Here is a 6,000-nt window from a genome sequence, read left to right as displayed (position 1 = left end):
TTATACATTCTGATCATGAATCTTTGAAATGTATTAAAAGTGAAGCTAAACTGAATCATAGACATGCTAAATGGGTTGAATTCATTGAGACAATCCCTTATGTCATTAAACATAAGAAGGGTAAAGAAAATGTTATTGCTGATGCATTGTCTCGTTGCTATACTATGCTTTCACAACTTGACTTCAAAATATTTGGTTTGGAGACCATCAAAGATCAATATGTGCATAATTGTAAAGAAGGAAGAATGTGGAAAAAGTTCGTCATTAATGATGGGTTTGAGTTTCATACTAACAAGCTATGCATTCCAGCTAGCTCGGTTCATCTTTTGTTGTTGCAGGAGGCGCATGGAGGAGGATTAATGGGACACTTTGGCATGAAGAATACGGAGGATATACTTGCTACACATTTCTTTTTGCCAAAGATGAGACATGATGTTGAGCGTTTTGTTGCTCGCTGCACTACATGTCAAAAAGCTAAGTCATGACTAAATCCTCATGGTTCATATATGCCTTTGCCTGACCTAGTGTTCCTCGGGAGGATATATCTATGGACTTTGTTTTAGGTTTACCTCGAACAAAGAAGGGGATGGATAGCATATTTGTTGTCATGGATAGGTTCTCGAAAATGGCACACTTTATACCATGTCATAAAAGCGATGATGCTGTTAATGTTGCTGATTTGTTCTTTCGTGAAATTATTCGCTTGCATGGTGTGCCAAATACTATTGTTTCAGATCGTGATACTAAATTTCTTAGCCACTTTTGGAGATCTTTATGGGCTAAGTTGGGGACTAAACTACTTTTTAGTACTACTTGTCACCCCCAAACTGATGGACAAACTGAAGTAGTCAATAGAACATTGTCTACTATGCTTAAGGCTGTTTTGAAGAATAATAAGAAAATGTGGGAAGAATTCTTTCCTCATATTGAATTTGCTTATAATCGTTCATTGCATTCTACTACTAAGATGTGGCATTTTGAAATTATGTATGGTTTCCTACCTCGTGCACCTATTGATTTGTTGCCTCTTCCATCTTCGAAGAAGATTAATTTTGATGCTAAAGAACATGTTGTATTGATTTTAAAAATGCATGAGTTAACTAAGGAAAACATTGAGCGTATGAATGCTAAACATAAACTTGCTGGAGATAAGGGTAGAAAACATGTTGTGTTTGCACCTGGAGATCTTGTTTGGTTACATTTGCGTAAGGATAGATTTCCTAATTTGCGCAAATCAAAGCTAATGCCACGTGCTGATGGTCCTTTTAAGGTGTTAGAGAAAATAAATGATAATGCATATAAACTTGAGCTGCCTGCAGATTTTGGGGTTAGTCCCACTTTTAACATTGCAGATTTGAAGCCTTATTTGGGTTAGGAAGATGAGCTTTCGTCGAGGACGACTTCATTTCAACAAGGGGAGGATGATGAGGACATCAATACCATTGTTACACCCAGAGCCCTTGGTGCTATACATGCTGGACCAATTACAAGAGCTCGCCCACGCCAATTGAATTATCAGGTACTTTCGTTTCTTGGTAACGATTCTAATGTTCCTGAGAATATGATGCTGCCTAAATTGGATACATTTGTTTTGCTTACAAATGAAGGGCCTAGCTTGGACAAGAAAGATGGACCTTGGAGCAAGTTCAAGCATGGAGATGATGGCATGCACAAGGGGAACAAGAACGGAGTTACAAGTGATGATTCCAGCACTTTGAAGCCACCATAATGAGTGCATGAAGCCTTGGACTAAATATACAAGGTGCCACTTCATAAATTTCGTCCAGAGGCTATTGTAGGTGCTGCGTCACCTTATTTTTGGGCCAGGCCCATGTAATTTCAAAATACTTGATTATAGGCAGTTTTTAGAGTCCGTATGTGTGGGGAAACAACAGTTAGGGTTGGTTTCAGACCCCTCCTCCAAGGGCCATGAAATTCCACCCTCTCTCCTCCATATATACAGCCCTTAGGGCATCGTTTAGACTTAGGGGTTTTGTTTAGATTAAAAGTTCGCCATAGCTGCAACTTCGCATACTTCGTTTGTGTTCAACAACCAGACCAAGACGTCATAGAACCCCAACTTGATCAATAAAGCTTTCCTATTATATTCGCAGTATGCAGATTGCAATCTTAGTTTCTTGCTTGTTCTTCATTTACCTGCAGGAAATAGACCTTCATGGTCAGGTTGATCATGCCCCGGCATGGTCAATAACCTCTCGGAGTTGGTTTAGCAATTGCTAAGGCGCGACGTCCTCAGACGTTCATAGTTGGATCGCCAAAGTCGACTTCCTCCAAAACGATAGCCACCATCTCAACAAAAGACATGACACATTTGCCTCTATCAGTGGCTGAAACAGAGGCTGACCAGTGGGCCAGGCCAACGCTGACATCAGCAAGGTCAAACTGACAGCATGGGCCCATGCGGTTTAGTGTTAAGCTAAGTAGAGATTAACAGGATTTAATTAGGGGGGTGGGGCCAGTCTATCAGCAGCACAGGTGCCGGTAAACCACGTGATTAACCTAATCTAATGACGCAAGTCAACGGACATCGTTTAGCCGCTGGTGATGAAATCCCGTGGCGGTGGCTCGCCGGTGTTGCTCGGGACGGCGCAACGGGCGTCGGCTAGATGCGCTGAAGGCACCAAAGGGAAGCCCATCCTCGCGCGGATCCAGGGGAGCCCGCGGAAGGCTGCGAGGTGGCCGGAATCCCTGACGACATCGAGCTATGTGGCTGCCGGAGCTCGGGTGAGCTCGGGGTCGAGGCTATGTTGTACGGAAGAGCGAGGCAAGTGGTGATATGGCCTCCTGGGAGCATGCTGAGTACAACTACGTGCTCGGTTGGGTCAGGCGAGGTTGCTAGCTGCAGCAGTGATGATCGCGGCGATAGTGAGATCACGGTTGCGGTGGTTAGCACGGTTAGGGGAAGCAAACAACCATGGGGAGAGGGTCAAACGGGGCAAGAGCTCATATGGAGGTCGCCGAGAAGCTCAATGGGCTCATGGAGGCGGCGGAGACGGTGAATCGGACGGCAGCATCCGGCGGCCGTGGACGGGGAAGAAAGGTCGCAGCATCATCCTCAGGTCGTCTGAAGCACGGGGGCACAAGAACGACTCCTGGGGAGCTCGGTTGCCACGATGAACGACGGCGGTGGTGATGACTGCGCTCGGCATTCCTAGGAGAGAGAGACAGGGAGGGGATGAGTGAGCGAGGGGGGCGAGGGGATTCAGGGGGGGCATGGCGTCTCTAACCGGTCCGGGGCGAGGCGACAAGCAGGAGGTGGTCGGGCGCGTGCCGGCGGGCGACGTCCACGCGCGCTGCCCACTTGCGCGAGGAAGACGACAGGGAGGGAAGGTTGCGGTCTGGCCAGCCAACTAGGCAGCCAGGTAGGTTTGGGCCAAGTAAGTTCTTCTGCCTTTTTTATCTTTCTTCTATTTAATTTATTTTGCAACTGTTCAAATTCAGAACAAATCCAGAACAACGGCAAACACTTTTGAACATTTTTATGTGGCTTTTCTGGACTTTTTCAGGAGGACATAAATTATTTCAGGGTTATTTGAAAATATTTTGTTGTTATATGAATATAAATCTAAATTCAAATACAATAGTGATTTAAATTCAATGCCAAAATAATTCCTTAAAAATGTTCACTATTTTTGGTTTCGATCCAAACCCTTGCCAAAATTATCAAACATTAATGAAGGCCATTTTGGTTTCATTGAATGCAACTTTAAGGGTTCTTGCTGCTTTTTTTTAAAATGAATTTTCTGAGGCTTGAGAATTCCCTCAATTCAAATTTCACTTGAATTTAGACATGATGCATGATACTGATGCAACTAGCTACACACAAATTCTAGGGCTGTGACAACTCACCCCCACTAAACAAGAATCTCATCCCAAGATTCAAGACGTGAGGTAAGAAGACAGAGGGGATACAAAACTATCACAGTCTTCTCGATCCGACTGCCCTTCTCGAAGAGGTTGATTCATTGCTTCATATTGATCTTGATGTCTTTGCTTTCGAGATCTTCATCCAACTCGATGATGACAGAAATAAACTCTATAGGAACTGATCTTCTTGAAGATTGAATAACTCAAGATCAACTCATGGAGTGAGACGTAAGAACACCTCTTGAGTTGAGACACAAAGCACACATCAGAAGCAATGAAAAGAAGCAGATGACTCGGGTTCAATTTAGTAGGCAACAATTCCATGCTTGAGTATTATGGTGCATCGTTTCGAAGTAGTGAGGAGATAATTGCCATGATTCCATAACAGGACACCTTAGAGAAGTTGACTCGTAGAACTATTCCCTTAAGTGGCAAAAAGAATTACTTTTGATACATAGATCATTGGAACTCTTCCTACCAGCATAAGGCAAATTACAAACATTCGTTTGACGGAGTTCGAGGGAATGACATACCCAGGCTAGAATGGATGATGTGGACTACCTTGTTGAAGACAAGACGATGGATGATTTCTGCTTATCATCGAGAAAGGATAGGGCCCATGGTAGGACCAATTCTAAAGATGATCTTGGACAGCAATTACTGAGAGGGGCAGCCCATTGGAAATTGGCACAATGGCGGTGCTAGCTGGGAACAAAATGCAAATGTTGGAAATGTCCCAACCATCATATCTGCGTGAGATGTAGATTTGGGTGGTGGCAAGATGCTTCAGACTCAGCATGTCTAAAGAGAAAGCTTGCAACACAATTTGATGAGATGATGTTGCAAGATTCTCGGGAAATGAACTACGATAGCAAGCTCCAAAACATGAGTTGGTTCCGCTACCCACATGTCAACACGCTGTCCCAGGCAAGCATGACCATATAGCAGTCTTACAACAAAAACACTACTGAGTTCTGGTTGGGAACCATAATTAATGATACCAAAGTCTCCGCGCGAAAGTCCAAAGGATTAACACTTTAGAACAGACTCCTTTATCTTGAACAAATCAATCAGTGGCTTGGCGTGCTAGGGATACATATGGGATGAAGGTTGCAAGTCTCCAAACCATAGAATACTTCGCACATATGCATTACTGACTTGGGATGGTTCCGAAGGAAGCAAAAACAAGCTTTCTCAAATTCACGGCAGCAAAATACATCAAGTGCACGTGAATTAGAGGAAGTCACTTCTTTCATCCAAACGTATACCTCATGAGAGGAACATGAAGGCAATGCTTACAAAGTTTCCAACACTAGTATGATGTTCAACACGAATAATGGAGATGATGAAAATGTTGTCAATGGGCTCAACAAAAAATTATCGAGATTTCCATATAGATGGAATTTCACAACTATGTGAACAAGGCGATAGTATTGGTCAGACCCAAAAGATATAATGGTGTATGCTCGAGTAAACCACCCCGAGTAAGACAACATTACGAGTATCATTGGTTCTCATTTGATTTGACAATAACCCATACTCAAATCAAAGATTTGGGTAAGACAATAGGTCCAACAATTGCTCACGAGGACCAATCAATGAATATATCATCCTTCTTCAACACACATACACAAAAAAATATCCCTTTGGAACGAACTAAGTTAGGCAAGCTTTTATCTTCCAACTCTCCATGTTATTGTTTAGCTTAACCAACTAGCTCAAGGGTATCCAACACAGATTCTTGGAGAGCGGGTGGTCTACTGATGACGATTCTTGGACAACCTGGTGATACTTCCGAGAAGATATTCAGAAAATCATGAACCACCGATATGTTATCAAGCTTGGGAGCAATCTTGCTTTTCAGGGCAAGACCACATCATCAAAGAGTGAGGAATTAACAAAATCCTAACACATCGATCGAAGAGTGCACCCGAGAGATGAACTAGGTAGCACAATCTATCTTAGAATGATGATTCAACCCCAATACACTAAGAATGGAATTATCGTCCATTAATTACCAAGCAACACGGTTGCTAGCAGTATTGATTTCACACACCATAGTTCACTTGTCGGCATTCCGGTTACGGTAACACAGGACCGAGGAATGAAAGA

This window comes from Triticum urartu, chromosome 5, assembly GCF_003073215.2.
Source record: "Triticum urartu cultivar G1812 chromosome 5, Tu2.1, whole genome shotgun sequence".
NCBI classification, from domain to species: Eukaryota; Viridiplantae; Streptophyta; class Magnoliopsida; order Poales; family Poaceae; genus Triticum; species Triticum urartu.
This window is presented reverse-complemented; position numbering follows the sequence as displayed.